Source organism: Trifolium pratense, linkage group LG3 (genome assembly GCF_020283565.1).
Source record: "Trifolium pratense cultivar HEN17-A07 linkage group LG3, ARS_RC_1.1, whole genome shotgun sequence".
NCBI classification, from domain to species: Eukaryota; Viridiplantae; Streptophyta; class Magnoliopsida; order Fabales; family Fabaceae; genus Trifolium; species Trifolium pratense.
The window spans coordinates 47809153-47831411 of record NC_060061.1 but is presented as its reverse complement, the minus strand read 5'-3'; the positions used below and the strand labels follow the sequence as shown (position 1 = coordinate 47831411).

Here is a 22259-nt window from a genome sequence, read left to right as displayed (position 1 = left end):
TTTTTAATCCACAATGTTAAAAAATTTGTGGAAAAATTTGTTAATTTCAGGATATCTCTATTATGATCATTTTGTGGTTGGAGAATGAAAATTTTCAGTTTAGAAATGAAATAATTTATGAAGAAATTATCAAGCGGGTTCAGTCATCAACAAGTATATATAACATTTACGAACTCAGTTAGGTGAAAATGTAAAATTAAACAAGTTAGGGAGAGTATTTCAAATTTGCAAAGAATTTTGCTATGTATATAGATATAGATTTGGTAAGTACATTATCAATATCAATATTACTTTTGTTTGAACTATCTTGGTACAACTGTTTTCACAGGTGGCATTTGGTGGTTTTAAGCAATTAAAACTGGCTGAATATCCAGAGTTGAAAGAATTGTGGTATGGTCAACCTCAGCACAATCTATTTAGGAGTCTGAAGTATCTAGTTGTTCATAGATGTGATTTTTTATCTGAGGTGCTCTTTCAACCAAATTTGCTAGAAGTGCTAATGAACTTGGAAGAATTAGATATCACAGATTGTGATTCATTAGAAGCAGTTTTTGATATGAAAGGTGGTGAATTTGAAAAAGAAATTCTTGTGAAGAATTCTACTCAATTGAAGAAATTAACACTATCTAATCTTCCAAAACTGAAGCATGTATGGAAGGAGGACCAACATAGCACTATGGGGTTTCAAAATTTAATTGAAGTGTCTGTTGAGGAGTGCCCAAGTTTGAAAAGCCTCTTTCCGCTCTCAGTAGGTAGAGATATGAACCAAATTCAAACACTTGTAGTGACTTCATGTGGGATTGAAGAAATTGTTGGCAGGGAGGAAGGAGTGGATGAGATAGTTGAATTTGTGTTTCCTAATTTAACATGCATTAGACTTCATTATTTGGCCAAACTAAAGACATTCTTTGGCGGAGTCCATTCTCTTCAATGTAAATCATTGAATACAATCAACTTTGTCGGATGTCCAAAAATTGAGCTATTTAAGGCAGAGCCATTGAAACACCAATTAAGTGCCAAAAATGATGAGCTCAATATCTCAACATATCAACCTTTGTTTGTGATTGAAGAGGTAAGAGTAACATGAAATATAAATTTTACATGCGCAAATATTGATTTGTTTTAATGTGTTATTAACTTTATGACAAATTATTCAACTTGTCTTTTATATTGGTTGAGGCTAATAAATTGGTTTTGATTTGTTAATAATTGTTTCAAAAATCGAGAAGGAAAATATATTTCTTTTGTTCTAATTTAAGTTTTGCAATAGGTACTTTCCACTGTGGAGAATTTCTACATGAATGCCAAATATTTTGACATGATATTGCATAGCCAATATTCAGGGGTTCAATTCAACAAAGTCAAAAAAATTGGTGTGGGCGAATGCTACAATGAAGAAGCTAATTTTCCATATTGGTTCTTGAAAAATGTTCCTAATTTAGAAAGCATGCTAGTCCAATGGAGTTCCTTCAGGGAGATATTTCAAGGCGAACAACCCATAAGTACGGAAAAGGAAACTCAAATTATCCCGCGACTCAAAGAGTTGGAATTATGGCACATGGACAAGCTTCAATGTATATGCAAAGAAGGACTTCAAATGGACCCTGTTCTGCATTTTCTTGAAAGCATTGATGTTCAGCACTGTTCAAGTCTTATGAAATTGGTGCCTTCTTCTGTTACCTTCAATTACTTGACCTACTTGGAGGTAACTAATAGCAATGGTTTGATAAATTTGATAACATACTCAACAGCAAAGAGTCTTGTCAAACTTGAAACCATGAAGATTAAAATGTGTAATTGTCTTGAGGATGTGGTCAATGGAAAAGAAGAAGATGAGATGAATAAGATTGAATTTTCCAGTTTACAATATCTAGAACTTGTTGCTTTACCAAAACTCTGTCTCTTTTGCTCATGCACGTGCCCCGTTATGTTTCCGTTGCTGGAAGTTGTAGTCGTCAAAGGATGCCCTCGAATGGAACATTTTTCATTTGGTGTGACCAACACAACAATTCTTGAAAATGTACAATTTGATGAAGAAAACCACTGGGAAGGCGACCTCAATGGAACAGTAAAGAAATTGTTTGATGACAAGGTATGTTTTACTTTAATCCACCACTTTATTTTCTTTTGGGTTAGTTTAAAACTATCTAGATCATGATCATTTTGAAGGTAGAAAATTGCAGTATACAATATTACTCTATAATTAAATAGTGCTTAAAAGCAATTGTGATCTTTCTCATGATATATAAATAGCTAGGTTTTAAATTGCGGTTGCGGTCACAGATGTTGCGAATGCGTTCTTTGTGGATGCTGCAGCGCGCAATGCGGCTGTTGTGGCGTAAAATCATTTTGAAATTTCACAAGCTATATATAATGAAACTACTATGTAACTAAACTTTTTTTTCCATCATTGTATAGTCTAGTCTATTCCATAAATACTAATTTGAATATTCTTAAAATACACGGATGAGAGATCATTAAAATTAAGATTTTTTATTGTATTTGACACAAATTATGATTTGAAGTTCATAAATTTTATTTTTTAGTGAGAAAATTTGAACGAATATCGCCGAAAACGTCTGATGCGGCTTCTGATGCGGTTGTGATGCGGTTATGATGTACTCCCTTCGTCCCAAAATATAAGGGAAAATTGGTCAACTAAAGTTGATGTATCTAGTCCAAATTTTTAACCAAATACATCAACTTTCTTTGACCAATTTTCCCTTATATTTTGGGACGGAGTAGTAGTCTACAATATTACTATATAATTAAATAGTGCTTAAAAGCAATTGTGATCTTTCTCATGATATATAAATAGCCTTATACCACTCCTTATTATGAAAGGAATACTTATTTGTATAGGGATGACAAACCGGGTCAAGCTCGTTGGGTCGATCCGTTTAACTCGTCATTTTTGGTGGGGTGGATTGACATTTTCAATCCGCAAAATTAGCGGGGCCGTCCCGCCTAACCCCCAAAAATACGGGACGATGAGGCGGGCGGGTTGGCCCGTCGGGTCTAACTATTTTTTTATTTTTTTTTAAAAAATCTCAACCTATTATAAATTAATCTTCTATTTTTGGCCCATATTAAAAAATAGAAAGTCAACTCAATTAACCTAATAGGGTAAATATATACTATATTTCACTTTTCTGGCTCCTATTTTTGTGGATTTAAATGATATCCAAGTTTTGTTTGTTTTGGATTTAAATTGAGTATTTTCTTAAGTTTTTATTATGGTTTCTTTGGTTTTATAAATCATAGATGTTTAAAGTTTTGATTGATGATTTTATTTTTTGGTCGCTTTGGTTGATAATTACATTTTGATTTCCCTGGATAATTTTTTATTTAATTTAGTTTACAAATTTTTACAACAATTTTGCAAATTTAGCGAATTTATTTTTAAAAAAATTATTGACGGGGCACTCCTACCAACCCGTCATCCGCCAATAAAAATGGTGAGGTGAGATTTTCGACCCACCACCACTAGTTAGCCCGCCCCGCCGCACCCCTTATTAGACGGGTTAATGACGGGATGGGGCGGGGCGGGTTGATCCTTTTCTACTTGTTTGGGTATATCTCCAAATAGAAAATGTTTGGGCTTACACATAAATTATTAAGAAAAGAAGAGAAAATTATTAAATGTATTTCCAAATAAGAAACACTCTAATTACCAAAGGTTACAATACAGGGCCGGTCTCGAGATTTTGGAGGCCCATAGCAAATAATAAAAATGGACCGTTAATAAATGAACATCATTAATTTAAACTATGTAAATAGTATTTACAACATAAAAAATAGTCATTTATCTGTGTAGATAACATAAAAAAAAGTCATATTCCACAACATAAAAAATAGTCATTTAAATATGTCACCAAAAATACTTGAAGTAGGTGGAAAAATGTGTCGGCCGAATGCGCTCGTTAGACAGTAAAGCTGCCTCCGAACTTTATTTATTCCTAAAAGAAAAGGAAAATATCGATAAAACCTTGAAAGAATTAAAAGATGGTCTTCGCAACCATTTCCGGGTTCGGAGGTCGATTATGCAAGAGAAAAATATTAGCACCCCTTACATTTGTTGTATTCAACGTGTTCTTCTCTTTAATTTTAGGGTTAAAAGAGCGTTTTAATTTGTTTGCATGCTTTTTATTAATGGCTTGCTTTTATTTAAATATTGCTTTTTATTCATGTATATAAGAAAGGGAAAATATTGGTTTTTTTTTATTCTACTCTATAAGAATTGAATCTTGCTGCGATGAGAAACTCAAAGCTCACGTAGTTCTTGGTAAAAAACAATTGTTGGTTGATTGATTTTATTTATGGAAAAAGTGTTGGTCGTGCTTGGGCGAAAAAGTTTGTTTGATTGAAAAGATGGATTCACCCTTGGGCGATGAAATCCGGTTGTGAAAAATAATTGAACACACACGGGCGGGCAAAGATATTTGGTAGGTTAAAATTGATTTTAATATATCTTTTAGTAGAATGACGATTATTTTTTAGTGTATTTTTATTATTTTTATTTTGAGTTTAAATTAAGCAAATTAAACAAATTAGATGAACAAAACAAATAACATCACAAGGGGCACAGGAGGGGTGCAGAAGCACACTGGGCCGTCCAGGTGGCACAAAAAAGGAACCAGGCAAAAAAAACAAGCCAGACTTAATCTGGGCCGTCTGATGTAATTACTTTCCTTGGACCAAAATCAGACGGCCCTGACTGATTTGGTCAGGACTCACTGGATGGTGCCACGTGGCAGGACTATAATAATTAAAAGGGATATATATATATATATATATATATATATATATATATATATATATATATATATATATATAATATAGAGGAGTGATATATCAATACAAATTTGTAGACAAAAATACGACACATTCTATCTCTTTCCTCACAGCAGGCAATTCGAAACATGCAAAAATATTAAAAAAAGCAAAAAGTATATAAATGTTGTATATTTGTTTGATATTTGTGTTTGAAAAATATTTTTATATAATATAAAATGCAAGAGGAAAAAAAACATGAAATAGAATTTATATTTTGTGTTTTTCACCATCAGTTTAATCTGGTTGGAGGTCACTTCTGGCTTCGAGTAGATACAACCCTCTCTCAATGAGATCAAATCGCGGTACTCCCACTGAACCAACTAACGATTGGTCAAGAAAATATAATCTTGTTTCTACAGAAGACGTATTTGCCTTCTTCTCTCCCTCGCATCTCTCGTCCTCACCCTTCCACCGTCGCAGGTCTCTCTCATTCGCACCTCTCTGTGCTTTCTTTGCCGGATGCATTCCAGCACGAAACCCAAACCGAACACTATTCATACGCTAAATAAATTCCTGAATTTGAATTCGGTGTTGAAATCCTCTAAAACAACCACACAAAAATTGAACCCGTACATCCCCAAATTGAAATATTTAAATTTAAAGATTTAGACGTAAATTGAAGATTGGAGTGTCACAGAGCAACCAGAATATGCAAAATAAACGAAGCAAAATTGAAGAAAGAACCTGATTGGCATCGTGCCTGTGGCGCAGTGGATCGTTTTCCATCTCCTTATTCTGCTTCTTCTTGTTCTGTACTATTGATTGTTCCCTCTCTTTTGGTTATGGGTTGTGGTGGTTTGTTAGAGATGGTGGAGGAACGGTTCTGCTATGGATGTTACTGTTGTTATCGTGAGGCTTGTAACGATAATGATGATGCTGTTGTGATGTTATGATGTTGTCTTGTATTGAAGGTTTGAATACGGTGGTTATGTTGGATTAAAGTGGTGATGAATGGTGGTTTTAATGGTGGATGGTAGTTTTAATTGTGATGTATTGGTGGTGGTTATGGCGATGGAAGATGGCGCAGTAGCAGCAAGCTAGTGTTGTTATTCTGCTTCTTCCTTTTTTTGTGTTCATTTTGGTTCTGATTTTGTATGGTGGCTACTGATCGTGGCTACCGAGCCCTTTACAAAATGACATTTACAAAACTAACCTTATATCTCAAGTTGGTTTGTATTAATGGAATTGGATTTTAAGTAAATATATAGTGGGAGTAGGGTTGCTAACTTACACATGTTTTTAGGTGGGAGTAAATTAGCAACCCCCTATATATAAAAAGAGCAAATGATTTTCTCAGCACAAACGTGCTAATAAAGACCACAAAAGTCTACAAGAAGTGCAAAGGATGAAGACGATAGGTGTCACGTGCCACGTCACCTGAAGAGAACAAGGTAAAGATCATTGCTGTCAAACTAAAGTAGCATGCCTCCATATGGTGAGAGAATTTTAAAATGAAGCGTGAACGTGAAGGAAGATGCAAGATCAAGGCTTGAGAAAAAATGCAGCGAGAACTAACAAGTAAGTTTTTGTATGCCCAGTTACTACCAAGATAACTTAATTTAACTACAAAATCTTCGCCAAAAGAATTTATCGGAGGAAGAATACACTAGAGAGTTTGAAAAGTCGATGATGAAGTGTGATATTCATGAAAACAAGGAATAAACAATAGCTCGTTAACTTGGAGGATTGAACATTGAAATTGCCCATTTTGTCCAACTCCAACAATATTTGTCAGTTGATTATATTATCCGCCTCGCAATACGAGTTGAGAAACAATTATCAAAAATGTCATGCTATTGTTCCTCTATTGAAAATTCTCCTTACTTGCGTAAACCATCAATCAAACAACCTAGTTCGTCAAATAATCATTTACCTAAACCCTTCACTCAAAACAAAACCAAGATTGGCAAAGGACAAACTTATGAAACTCTAAAGAGAAGCTTATGAGGCTCTAAAGAAGCACGAGACGATCTTGAAAGAGAAGACTAGTACCAGTTTATGATGAAGAACTCATTATTGTCGATCATGGTTGGTCATTGGTGATTAGACGAAGCCTACATGCGTTAAGCAAAGAACCATATTAGTTAAGAAACAACATTGTGTTGGAAAGGTTTGTGATGTTATTAGTGATTATTGACTGTGGTAGTTGTGAAAATGTGAACGACATAATGGAGAAGTTGAAGTTGTCTACAGAAAGTCATCCTCATATGTACAAGTTGTAATGTCTCAACGAAGGAAGTGAAGTAAAAGTTACAAATCGTAGTCTTGTGACCTTTTTCGTTTGTCGGAAGTTTCGAGATCAAGTTTGGTGTGATGTTGTTCCCATGGATGCATGTCACCTTCTCTTTGGAGACCATGTCAATACGATCGTCGCGCCCATCAAGACGGTTATGCCAAAACCTACTCCTTCATCAAAGACAGAATAGAAATCAAGTGAACTTGATAAAACCAAGAAGGTATCATAGCCCATTAGAGTCGTTAATCACTAAAGCGTAATTCAAAGAAGTTGTAGAAGTTAAGACTATGTGCTTTGAATCCAACCAAGAAGTTGTCCTACCAATGAAAATTGAACAATTACTTATCATATGTTAGAAGATTAATGATGTTACAAGATGATACTAAATATGAAGGTGTGAAAATACAAGAAGGGAAGTTGAATTGTATTTTAAGACAAACTAGAATTTTTTCAAGTTTAAGCTTAATAGCAGTGGACAACACAAAACAAACACAAATATAAATAGATCAGAGGAGAGAAGACGAACACAAGCAATTTTATACTAGTTGCTCTCACAAAACGAGAGTAATCCAGTCCCCTTGTACTTCCGAGGGATTTCCACTATAATCACACAGATTACAATTGCTCAAGCACATAGCAATAGACTTCTACACAATGCTCAAGCACACAACAAGAGACTTCTCAATCTGAAGTATAAATAAAGATTGTTGTGATAATACAAAGCACCGATAAAACCTTAGAGCTAAAATACAATAAGTTGATATAGACTTCAAAGTATTTTTGATGTGAATGAAATTCAAAGGTTCAAAGCTTAAGTGCTTGTAGTATCGAAATGAGTGTGCAAAGGATAGGTGACGTATTCGTCAATGATCTTCACAATGGAGTGTTGTTTTTATAGTTGAATAACACGCTCCATGCATAGATGGCCGTTGTGCAAAGACGTTGTAGCCAGCTGAATTGGACTGAGCGATGAAAGTGACATGTCATACCAAAGTGGTAATGAGTTTACCATACTTTGTGTCTTTGAAAGATGTTTATACCAAACAGGGAAACTTTCACAGTTTGATTTCCACGCTCCTCCAAACTTGGAATAAGGTTGATAAACTTGATTGTCCTTTTAAGATTTTCCTCATGCCAAAATAGAGTAAGATCCTTTTAGCTTACTCCCAACGTTCTCTGAGTATTTCTGGCATGATTGCTACTTATCAACTTACTATGCGCTGATCAGTTTCTGATGGCTTCTTGCCTCTAATGGTCAGATGCTTCTAACCTAAGCTTGCCTCTGATAGCTTCTTGTTTCAGAGTCTTTTGATGGGCAAAAGCCTCTTGTTCATCTTTGCTTCTGAATCCCTTCAGAACTTTTTTCTTTACACAAGAACTTAGGAATATCAGAATTTTCTTATAAGATCCTGCACACTTGGATTAAATGTCAGTACTACCAATTGCGCATATTAATACTTATTGTTATCATCAAAACTTATAATTTTACTTAGGGCTTTAGAACCAATTTTGTTCCAACAAAGTAGTCTCTTATCAATAGTGTTCCCGTTGATACTAATTTATGTGTCACACACCGGATATGACATCGCTTTCCTTTTAAGGAACATCTTGAGGCAATTTATAGGATACTTCTGAAGGCAAATCCAGCAAATGACCTATGATTTTAAAATACTAATGAAAGCAATCTTTCTATCTTAACTGATGTTGATTGAGTAGGTTCAGTCACAGACCGAAGATCATTGTACCTATGTTTGAGGTAATCTCTAACATGAAGGAGCAAGAAACAATGAGTTGTAGCAAGAAGTAGTGCAAAATCCGAGTTTAGAGCTACAACTCAAGGTATTTGTGAAGGATTATGGATCCACAAAGTCGTAGAAGAACTCAAGATGAAAATCAAGCTCTAGTTGAAATTATATTCTAATAGTAAAGCTACCATTAGCATAACTCATAACCTAGTTCAACATGAAAGAATCAAAAATATTGAGATTGACTAGCATTTTGTAAAGAGAAAATAGATGTCAAAATCATATGTCTACCTTTTGTTACTAGTACTGGTCAGCAAATTGTGTATATCTTGAGAAAATGCTTGGTAAGACCCACATTTGAGCTTTTGATAAGCAAGTTGTGCATGATAAATATCTATACACCAACTTGAGGAGGTGTTGGAGAATCCATGAGTATTTCTTTTCCTTTTGTGAAAAAATTAACTATTTAAGATTTTAAAAGTATATTGCAAAGTGATACATAGAAATAATCATCATTCTACATTTCTACTACACTCAATTCGGCTATGACTAGCATCCCAAGTGAGTGAAATTATTTTAAACTGTTAGATTGCCATGTTATGCTATGTGCCAACTATACTTTTTAGCTATTATGTGTCTTTAGTGAGGAGCCCTTGGTATGTTATCCCTCAAACTGTTTTGTTCTAATGCAAGTTTATTGGCTTGTTTTGTACTCCTTATACAATGCGGTATTGGGTTTTCTCTATAAAAATAATAATAATAATAATAATAATAGTTTATTTTGCCTTTTTTTTAAAAAATTATTATTATTAAAATTATTGATTTTAATTATGTTTATATATTGTGCATTTATATATTTAATTTTAAATTTAAATTTTAAATACTGTATAACGGCAGTATCGTATCGAGAATTTTAAAAAAATTCCCGTATCGGCGTATCGGTATCATATCGTATCGGTATTGTGTCACGTATCCAGGCTTCATAGCTCTGTGTAGATAAAACAAATCGGCTCTTTCAAAACTCCATAACAAATACTGCTTATCATGATAAGTGCTTGTTTATAAGCTATTTTTATAGCAAAATATAAAATATATTTAAATTATTTTTGTATAAGTAGGAACTTTTGACTCAAATATGTGTGATATCGAAGTGGACTCAATAGCTATTATTTCATCGAGTTCTCCAATCAAGATGAACGGCGAATAGTTTATGAATAATAAGCTATGACTTTTTTTGTAGATCAAATAAGTCAATCCAAAACCCTAAATACATCACTTTTATTTGAGGATGATGATGATGATGACAAGGTCTCCATTAGAATCATTTTGTTGTAGCAGAATATGTACCATACACACTTTTTTTTTATATAAATCAAAGAATTTATGAATAAATTGTTGAGTAAAAAATTTACCAACTGAATTTACCAACTTAGGTAAAGTATAAAATTGTGAAATTGTGAAATGTATTAGTAAATGCATTATAATTTATCAATTACTTTTGTTTTCACAGTTTGGTGGTTTTATGCATTTAAAACTGGCTGAATATCCAGAGTTGAAAGAATTGTGGTATGGTCAACCTCAGCACAATCTATTTAGGAGTCTGAAGTATCTAGTTGTTCATAGATGTGATTTTTTATCTGAGGTGCTCTTTCAACCAAATTTGCTAGAAGTGCTAATGAACTTGGAAGAATTAGATATCACAGATTGTGATTCATTAGAAGCAGTTTTTGATATGAAAGGTGGTGAATTTGAAAAAGAAATTCTTGTGAAGAATTCTACTCAATTGAAGAAATTAACACTATCTAATCTTCCAAAACTGAAGCATGTATGGAAGGAGGACCAACATAGCACTATGGGGTTTCAAAATTTAATTGAAGTGTCTGTTGAGGAGTGCCCAAGTTTGAAAAGCCTCTTTCCGCTCTCAGTAGGTAGAGATATGAACCAAATTCAAACACTTGTAGTGACTTCATGTGGGATTGAAGAAATTGTTGGCAGGGAGGAAGGAGTGGATGAGATAGTTGAATTTGTGTTTCCTAATTTAACATGCATTAGACTTCATTATTTGGCCAAACTAAAGACATTCTTTGGCGGAGTCCATTCTCTTCAATGTAAATCATTGAATACAATCAACTTTGTCGGATGTCCAAAAATTGAGCTATTTAAGGCAGAGCCATTGAAACACCAATTAAGTGCCAAAAATGATGAGCTCAACATATCAACCTTTGTTTGTGATTGAAGAGGTAAGAGTAACATGAAATATAAATTTTACATGCGCAAATATTGATTTGTTTTAATGTGTTATTAACTTTATGACAAATTATTCAACTTGTCTTTTATATTGGTTGAGGCTAATAAATTGGTTTTGATTTGTTAATAATTGTTTCAAAAATCGAGAAGGAAAATATATTTCTTTTGTTCTAATTTAAGTTTTGCAATAGGTACTTTCCACTGTGGAGAATTTCTACATGAATGCCAAATATTTTGACATGATATTGCATAGCCAATATTCAGGGGTTCAATTCAACAAAGTCAAAAAAATTGGTGTGGGCGAATGCTACAATGAAGAAGCTAATTTTCCATATTGGTTCTTGAAAAATGTTCCTAATTTAGAAAGCATGCTAGTCCAATGGAGTTCCTTCAGGGAGATATTTCAAGGCGAACAACCCATAAGTACGGAAAAGGAAACTCAAATTATCCCGCGACTCAAAGAGTTGGAATTATGGCACATGGACAAGCTTCAATGTATATGCAAAGAAGGACTTCAAATGGACCCTGTTCTGCATTTTCTTGAAAGCATTGATGTTCAGCACTGTTCAAGTCTTATGAAATTGGTGCCTTCTTCTGTTACCTTCAATTACTTGACCTACTTGGAGGTAACTAATAGCAATGGTTTGATAAATTTGATAACATACTCAACAGCAAAGAGTCTTGTCAAACTTGAAACCATGAAGATTAAAATGTGTAATTGTCTTGAGGATGTGGTCAATGGAAAAGAAGAAGATGAGATGAATAAGATTGAATTTTCCAGTTTACAATATCTAGAACTTGTTGCTTTACCAAAACTCTGTCTCTTTTGCTCATGCACGTGCCCCGTTATGTTTCCGTTGCTGGAAGTTGTAGTCGTCAAAGGATGCCCTCGAATGGAACATTTTTCATTTGGTGTGACCAACACAACAATTCTTGAAAATGTACAATTTGATGAAGAAAACCACTGGGAAGGCGACCTCAATGGAACAGTAAAGAAATTGTTTGATGACAAGGTATGTTTTACTTTAATCCACCACATTATTTTCTTTGGGTTAGTTTAAGACTATCAAGATCATGATCATTTTGAAGGTGGAAAATTGCAGTCTACAATATTACTATATAATTAAATAGTGCTTAAAAGCAATTGTGATCTTTCTCATGATATATAAATAGCTAAGGTTTTAAATTGCGGTTGCGGTCACAGATGTTGCGAATGCGTTCTTTGTGGATGCTGCAGCGCGCAATGCGGCTGTTGTGGCGTGAAATCATTTTGAAATTTCACAAGCTATATATAATGAAACTACTATGTAACTACACTTTTTATCAGTGTTTTAAAAACCGGACCGGACCGGCCAGTTGAACCGGTCGAACCGGAAACCGGAGGGTGTCCGGTCTGGTTCATACGTTAGATCGGACAAGCTATTGGACCGGTGGGAACCGGAAAAAACCGGTGAACCGGCAGTTTTTCCGAACCGCCGATTTGATTACACTTTTTTTTTTTTAGCCCAAAATGTTTTCTTCTTCCATCTTTGTTCTGTTTTGTTTCTTGGTTTCTATTATGTTTTTTGTTGGTTTAAAATGATGTGTTTTTTATGGTGTTGTGTGGTGGTATTTGGGAGAAAATGGTGATTTTTGTGAGGAAGATGAAGATTGTTCAGGGAAGAAGAGTTATCAAAAAAAAAAATCACATGAAATTGAGGGGTTGAACTGTTGAAGTAAAAGATGAAACAGAGAAGGATTTGAACAATGAGTTTTCCATTATTTTTTACTGAGTAGGAAGTTAAAAAAGATGGAATACAATACATTGATTATAAACATAGAAAAAAGAAGAGACCATTATTGAAGGCAAAGAATGAAAGAAAAAGAGGTTGCATTGGGAAGGGCATAAATATTTTGGTGTGAAGTAGAAATAACATCGTGAAAGATGAAAAAATTGAGTGCTATTTTTTAGTAAAAGCAGTTAATAAAAGCCTTGAAAATAGGATAAGTTTAACACTACATTAATACTATTTTTTTTTCTATGTTGTGGTTTATTGAGTTTATGAAGAAATTATCAAGCGGGTTGAGTCATTAACAAGTATATAGATATAGATTTGGTAGGTACATTATCAATATCAATATTACTTTTGTTTGAACTATCTTGGTACAACTATTTTCACAGGTGGCATTTAAGCATTTAAGACTGGCTGAATATCCAGAGTTGAAAGAATTGTGGTATGGTCAACCTCAGCACAATCTACTTAGGAGTCTGAAGTATCTAGTGGTTCACAGATGTGATTTTTTATCTGAGGTTCTCTTTCAACCAAATTTGCTACAAGTGCTAATGAACTTGGAAGAATTAGATATCACAGATTGTGATTCACTAGAAGCAGTTTTTGATATGAAAGATGAATTTGAAAAAGAAAGTCTTGTGAAGAATTCTACTCGATTGAAGAAATTAAAACTATCTAATCTTCCAAAACTGAAGCGTGTATGGAAGGAGGACCAACATAGCACTATGGGGTTTCAAAATTTAATTGAAGTGTCTGTTGAGGAGTGCACAAGCTTGAAAAGCCTCATTCCGCTCTCAGTAGGTAGAGATATGAACCAAATTCAAACACTTGAAGTGACTTCATGTGGGATTGAAGAAATTGTTGGCAGGGAGGAAGTAGATGAGATAGTTGAATTTGTGTTTCCTAATTTAACATCCATTGTACTTCGTAATTTGGCCAAACTTAAGACATTCTTTGGCGGAGTCCATTCTCTTCAATGTAAATCATTGAAAGAGATCACCTTTTTCGGTGATGAGCTCAATAATTTTGTGATTGAAGAGGTAACGGTAGCATAAAGTATATCGTCATCCTTGCTCTGAATATAGTTTTGACATGCACAAATATTTATTTGTTTTAATGTGTTATTAATATTGTGAAAAACAGGGAAGGAAAATATTGATTTCTGTAGTTCTAATTTAGGTTTTGTAACAGGTACTTAACAATGTGGAGATTTTGAACATGAATAATAATTCATTTGACATGATATTGCACAGCCAATATTCAGGGTTTCAATTCAACAACGTCAAAGACATTAGTGTGAGCTACGGTCAAGAGGCTACTTTTCCATATTGGTTCTTGAAAAATGTTCCTAATTTAGAAAGCATGTCAGTCAAATGGAGTTCATTCAGGGAGATATTTCAAGGTGAACAACTCATAAGTACGGAAAAGGAAACTCAAATTATCCCGCGACTCAAAGAGTTGAAGTTATGGTACATGGACAAGCTTCAATGTATATGCAAAGAAGGACTTCAAATGGACCCCGTTCTGCATTTTCTTGAAAGCATTCATGTTTGGCACTGTTCCAGTCTTATGAAATTGGTGCCTTCTTCTGTTACCTTTAATTACTTGACCTACTTGGAGGTAACAAAGTGCAATGGTTTGATAAATTTGATAACATACTCAACAGCAAAGAGTCTTGTCAAACTCACAACCATGAAGATTAAAATGTGTGATTTGCTTGAGGATATAGTCAGCGGTAAAGAAGAAGATGAGATGAACAAGATGGAATTTTGCAGTTTAAAATCTATAGAACTAATTTCTTTACCAAGGCTCAGTGTATTTTGCTCATGTCCATGCCCCATTATGTTTCCGAAGCTGGAAGTTGTAGTTGTCGAAGAATGTCTTCGAATGGAACACTTTTCGTTGGGTTTGATCAACACAACAATTCTTCAAAATGTACAATTCGATGAAGAAGATCATTGGGAGGGTGAGCTCAATGGAACAGTAAAGAAATTGTTTGATGACAAGGTATGTTTTACTTTAATCCACCAATTTATTTAAGGTGGAAAGTTGCAGACTACAATATTAATATATAATTAAATATTGCTTAAAAGCAATTTTGATCTGTCTCATTATATATTAATATGATTGATCAGGTTGCATTTTGTAAATTCAAGCATTTGGCCTTATCCGACTACCCTGAGCTAAAAGATTTGTGGTATGGCCAACTTAATCGCAATGTGTTTTGCAATCTGAAATCCCTAGTTGTGCAAAAATGTGATTTTTTATCACATGTACTTTTACCATCAAATGTAATGCAAGCGCTGCATGGATTGGAAGATTTAAAAGTAACAGACTGTGACTCGTTAGAAGCAGTGTTTGATGTGAAAGGTATCAAGTCTAGAGAAATATTGATAAAACAAAGCACTCAGTTGAAAAGTTTGACTTTATCTAGTTTGCCAAAATTGAAGCAAATATGGAATGAGGATCCTCATGAAATTATGAGCTTTGGAAACTTATGCAAGGTGGATGTTTCTATGTGCCAAAGCTTGCTATATATCTTTCCATTGTCACTATGCCAAGATCTTGGACAACTTGAAATGCTTGATATAGAGTCTTGCGGAGTTGAGGAAATTGTAGAAATGGAAGAAGGATCAATGGAAATCAATTTTAATTTTCCCCAACTGAATACATTGGTACTATATCGTTTGACAAACCTTAAGAGCTTCTATCGGGGAAAGTATGTTTTAGAGTGCCCTCCTTCCTTGAAGATTCTTAATGTATATCGTTGTGAAGCATTAAGAATGTTTTCATTCAACCATTTAGACTTCCAACAGCCTAACGCAGCAGGCGGAAATACCATCATACCTCAACAAGCTCTATTTTCTATTGAAAAGGTAAATCCAACCATACTTTTTTTTCCCTCTCAGTTTAGCCCCAACCTCGTAAACTAGTATTAATTTTGAATGTTTAATTTAATTGATTAGTTTACCTCATAAACTAGTACTAATTTGTTTTTCAGTTGAGCCCCAACCTGGAGGAATTGGCAATAAATGGCCAGGATGTGATGGAGATATTGAATCAAGAAAATGTCTTTCATCAAGTTGAATTTCTTCGTTTGCAATGCTTCGATGAAACTCCAACTATTTTTCTGAATGAATTGCATTCAACATTTCCAAATGTTAAACATGTTCAAGTGCGTAATAGTTCTTTTGAAACATTGTTCCCCACTAAAGAAACCACTGATCATCTCAATATGCATGTTTCAAATCAAATAAGAATTTTGTGGATTTTTGAATTGGAAAATCTCAAGTACATATGGCAGGAAGACTTTTCATTGGATCATCCTTTGCTGCAATATCTTGAAGTGTTGTATGTATCAAGTTGTCCAAGTTTGATAAACTTGGTACCATCATCATCAACATCTTTCACAAATTTAACATATTTGAATGTGGACAATTGCAAAGAGCTTACTTATTTAATAACATCCTCAACAGCTAAAAGTCTTGTACAACTCACAACATTAATAATAATGAATTGTGAGAAGATGTTGGATGTTGTGAAACAGATTGATGAAGAAAAAGCAGAGGAAAACATCATATTTGAAAACTTGGAATACTTGAAATTGTCTTCTTTGCCAAGTTTTAGAAGCTTCTGTTATGGGAAACAAACATTCATATTCCCATCTTTCTTAATTTTCACTGTTGAAGGGTGCCCTCAAATGAAGATATTCTCATCAGGAGTCACAGTAGCACCATGCCTGACAAAAGTTGAAGTGGAAGAAGGAGAGAAGAGATGGAAAGGTGATCTTAACACAACTATTGAACAATTGTTCATAGAAAAGGTACACAATTGTCATTTTTAATTATGAAAATTGTTTACTTATTATTCACATAATTATCCTGAACACTTACCCGGATATAACCCTGAATGAAAAATGTTTGAGCGCACACACAAATAATTAAAAAAAGCAGAGAAGATTATTAAATGTGTTTGTGCCCATGTAAGAAATGCTCTAATTACCAAGGCTTACAATATTAATTTGGTGCATGATTGGACGGTGACTTTGAAATTAACTATGGATTAAGAAATGAAATTTTCATCGGTTAATTAGTTAGAGTCTACAAAATTCCAAGTTCCTAAAGTGACAGTTTAGATAAACATTGGAGTAATAACTATATTCATTTAACATTCTACTTAATTTTCCCTATGTGTGAAAGTTTAACACTATAATATATTTTGAGATTTACCCAAATTCAGTTGTCAGTGATTTTCTATAATAAAATTAAGAACATGCTGCATTAACTTATTTTCTATTAAAAATAGAGAAAGTGATCGATATTGCCTACTATACATGTGTTGACTTCTGTAAACTGTTGAAATTAATGACTTCATACATGATTTTGTTTCCCTTCCACTTATGGTTTTGTTTATACTCTGATATTAACTGTTGTCAGTGATAGTTTTGTTTTACATTTTGTTTATTTGTCTTTGTGTTGTTCTTTGGTTGGAATCTAATTCTCAACTTATCTTCTCAAGAATATGTACTTTTTTGTGTCTCACATTTGTAGGGAAGGTAATCAGTGCCCTGACAGGATTGCTTCTCTCTGACTTCATGGTTCTAGTTTCACTTGGTGGGATCATGTTCTTTATAATGTCTCTAAAGCTTATCATTATAGTAGGTTTGATTTTCTGAATTTAGATTTAAATAATACTTTGTTTTTGTATGATCAAACTGCACTCTTTTTCCCTTCATCAAGGTTTTATCCCACCGGATTTTCCTTGCTAAGGTTTTTAATGAGGCAGTTGACCAACTTATTTGGTTTGCACTATTGTTACCTTGGGTTTTGGTCTAGTCTCCCAAACTTTTTTATTTTATTTTTAATAATATTTGGTTAGAGTTGGGCATTTTGGTTGGGAGTGCAGGGGTGCCAACATAGTTGGGATATCTGTACCTTTATCATTGCTTCTCTTTAGCCTTTTCATGTTAAGAAATAGTTATTACTAATAAAGTTAAAAATAACTACATATGGGGTTTAGTCTAGCAAATAGGACTAAACTCTCACAATGTGACAAATTAAAATTTGAATCCCGCTAAGAGGTACTCCCTCCGAACACAAATATAAGAAGAAAAAAAACCTTCAAATTTTGGACACAAATATAAGCAAAAGTCAACTACTTTTAAACTAATTAATACTACTATTTCTAATATATCATTATTTAATCATTTCACTTTTCAAAAGTTTATGTAATTTACAAAGCATAAATCACTTTTCAAAGGGTAATATAGTTAACATAACTCATATTTTCCATTAAATCAAGAAAATTAATCACACTTAACTAAATTACTTAAACACCGCATAAACGGTTATTTTTTCTTATATTTGTGTCCGGAACAAATTTAGTATCTGAAACACTGCAAATATATTAATCATTGCTTTAGATAAGTTATAAGTCAGAAATAAATTAATCATTGGTACCAAAAAAACAAAAAGAAATAAATTAATCATTGCTTTAGATAAGTTAGATTTTTTTTTTTGTTCTTTTTGAAAACACGTAATTATACATGTTATGTGAGTTAGGTTAGTTATCCAGGCTTCACCATGGAACGGAGGTCATCGTTTTTCAAGGTTGTAAGGAGCGCTAATCATCTGGTTGATCGAGAAAATGTAGATCGTGGTTTGGTATTGGTTGAAAGTGAAAATTAATGGTCTCAATTTGAAGAAAACCTCTCAATTGTTTTGGCAAAGGCCATTCACTAACAGCAGGGATCTGTGATTTTATAGTGTCTGAGCGCAGATTAGGTTTTCGTATTTTTGCATAAGAGCAGCAGATAACTAGTGTTAAAAAAAAAAAAGCAAGCTTTTATATTGAAATTAACATTTTTTATATTTTAGAAATGTTGACTACATAATCCAGATAACACGGCTCTAAATTTTTTTGTATCCCAAGGCCACAATGTTCTAATAAGTGTGTAACACAACATCTTGCCACACTTTTTGAATAATTTTCTATTACTTTATGTTAAGAAGTCTCACAATGTGAGATAACATGAACAAAGCTTTATAAAGTAGATGCAATCTTAATTTTACAAGTCGATTTTTTATGAGTGAATTAAGCCCAACTCTCAATTCTAAGATGATATCAAAGCTCTCGAGATCCGTTACTATCCGGTTTTCCCTATATTCTAAGATTTGTTGGACCACCTGCAATCATGTATCCGCTATTGATTCTATGATTTTATTTCGAGCATTGTTAAGTTCGAATTTAGTTAATTCAAGAAATAGTATAGTCATAATTTTTTGGGTGGCCATGGTGATGAAAGAATTGATAAATAAAATTTTATTCTTTTTTGTCGGTTTTAAAATCTTTTGTATCCATATAAAAGAAATGAAAAGTAAAAAACTAAAATCGCAAAAAGAAGTAAAGGAATAAGAAAACATTATGTAGCAAAAAGAAATCAATAGCCATAGCAAAGTTCTTAGAAACGGTGCCAAAAACTTGATAACCCAAATACATAGTTCAATCATCCTAATAAAAATATCTATTCATAGAGACTTTGTGTTGAGTATCCATTTCTTCCCACCATTGTGATTAGCTAAAATATTGATCTTTGAAAAAAAGAGGAATTTTTTTGATTTAGAAAACAAGCGATAAAATAAATAGACGTCTTAAGATTGTAGGTTCATCACAATAATAGATGACTAAATCTCAATTCTTGTTATTGAGAGCTTTTTTTTATGGGTGTGAGACATCGGGTACGATTAGGTATGATTTTAATGTGGTATGTATGGTCTATTTTTACCTCACGAAATGAAATTATCTTTGTTGGTGAGTCTTCGATGATTGATAATCTTGGGGATAAAATGAAACTCTTCTCCAATGGTAGTACTTATATTTTTAAGTACTAGTACCTAATAGGTATTCTCATTGGAGCAAAAGTAAAATTGTACCTAATAGGTATTAGTTCTACGATAAGACATAGTACCTAAATAATTTTTGTGGGACCCATTTAAAATGATGTTGAGTTATTGGATAGATGTGCTACTAGTGGGACCAATTTAAAACTTTTAAATAGGTTTTGAGTTGGAGGGATTGAGTACTTATTATGTACTATTATTAAAAAAATTATAAATGAATGATGTGTACTTGTAGGACCCACTTAAGTATTAAAAAATGAGTAGTTCAATTGTGGATGCTCTTAAGATTGTAGGTTCATCACAATAATAGATTACTAAATCTCAATTCTTGTTATTGAGAGCTTTTTTTTATGGGTGTGAGACTTCGGGTACGATTAGGTATGGTTTTAATGTGGCATGTATGGTTTATTTAGACCTCCCGGAATGATATTATCTTTACCGTTGAGTCTTCGACAATTGATAATCTTGTCGATAGAATGAAACTCTTCTCTAAAATTACTTTTATAGGTAAAAACCTCGATAGCCCTTACTCTTTCTACGAGTGAGAGGTACAACCATCTTTATGCTATTGAGTGGTATTTCTTGAGGTTTCTAAATTATTAATAATGATAAATAATTAATTTACTAAATGTTACTATGTCTTTTCCTGTAGAATTAGAATATGTATCTTGCGTAACCAAAAGAAAAAGAATATGTATCTTGCTTGCTCACCACCAAAAATAATGATACTAAATGTTACTAAATTATTAATAATGATAAATAATTAATTTACTAAATATTACTATGTCTTTTCCTGTAGAATTTGAATATGTATCTTGCGTAACCAAAAGAAAAAGAATATGTATCTTGCTTGCTCACCACCAAAAATAAGAATATGTATCTTGCTCTCACCTACAGCAAAACTCTCTTACAAAACAGCTTCTCAATTTCTGAAACCCATCTCAAATTAAAATTAACCACCTAAATATTTGAGTCTTCAACCTATTGGTATCTCTGTTTTATTAACTTGTTTTCAGTTTCCGTCATTCTTCCATTTCATATAGAAAAAGAAAAAAAAAAAAAAACTGAAAAAAAAAGTAATCTTATATATTTTAAATTCAGTACTCACTCTGTTGATTTCAAAGGTTGGAGTTCGAGGTATGCATGCATTTTTTTGTTCCCCTTCACTTTTTACTTTTTTTTGGATGAACTCGTCTAATTTTTTGTTGTTGCTGTTTTTGTTTGCAGATCAAATAGCACCAATTGTTCCGTTCATTATTCGTAATACAGGTAAGAGCTCCTAACTCTTCTCATTTTTTTTTGCCCATTTTTAAATGTCTAGTCTATGATTGTTAGAAAGAAAAATAAAGCGAAATTAATTTTAGACTAAATTACACTTTTTGTCCCTCACGTTTCTTAATTGAGATGATGGGGCACTAAAATCTGGGAAATAATATTTTTATCATGAAATTTCGACAGAATCTCCTTTATGTTTACAATATATCGGCTAAAAATACAACTATCCATAAAATAATATTTTGACATTTTTCAAAATTAAGTTTTTGTTTTCCGGATATATAATCATATAAAAAGTGAAAAGGTCAAAAACTTATTTATACAAAACTCATTTTTGTGAATCAAAATTCAAGTAACTAAATCATTTTCTTTCTATATATCTATTAATTACTATAAAGACCCGTGCCAAGCAGAACGAGGTATATGATCTTTATAATTTTTTAACAGGTTTTATACATTATAATATGTATTGTTATATACAAATTAAATCTATTAAATATAGATTTAATTGCAAATTCAATCTTATTATTTTATCACACTAACAAAAATAGTCCTTTTTTTGTTATCTCTCGAGAGGTCTCTTGGTTGAGGATCCACTGTTCAACATCGAAACCCTTCACTGAGAAAATATTCCCATTTTTTAAAATAATTTTTTTGGTTTCTCAAGTGTAATATTTAATTTTGTAATTTGGGTCTCAAAATTAATCTAAAATTTTGCCCCTCAATTTTATATTTAGAGCAATAAATCATCATTTTTTGACAAAAAAAATATAATTTTACAAAGAGAATTAATTTGGGGGAGTAATAAAATGGTGCAAAAGTGAAAACTATAAATAAAATTTAAAATAATATAAATAATATTAATAAGTATTTTCTTAAACTATATAAAATACAGGTAAGAGCTCCTAACTCTTCTCATTTTTTTTTTGCCCATTTTTAAATGTCTAGTCTATGATTGTTAGAAAGAAAAATAAAGCGAAATTAATTTTAGGCTAAATTACACTTTTTGTCCCTCACGTTTCTTAATTGAGATGATGGGGCACTAAAATCTGGGAAATAATATTTTTATCATGAAATTTCGACAGAGTCTCCTTTATGTTTACAATATATCGGCTAAAAATACAACTATCCATAAAATAATATTTTGACATTTTTCAAAATAGAGCCATCACCTTAAAATTCACCTTCAAAATTACGCCATTTTTAAAAATGCTCAAAATTAAGTTTTTATTTTCCGGATATATAATCA

At 32.7% G+C, this 22259-nt stretch overlaps 1 pseudogene; it reads left to right on the top strand.

Moving 5' to 3' along the window:
* LOC123917268 overlaps nucleotides 1–22259 on the top strand; it is a 57684-nt pseudogene that overhangs the window by 13729 nt on the left and 21696 nt on the right.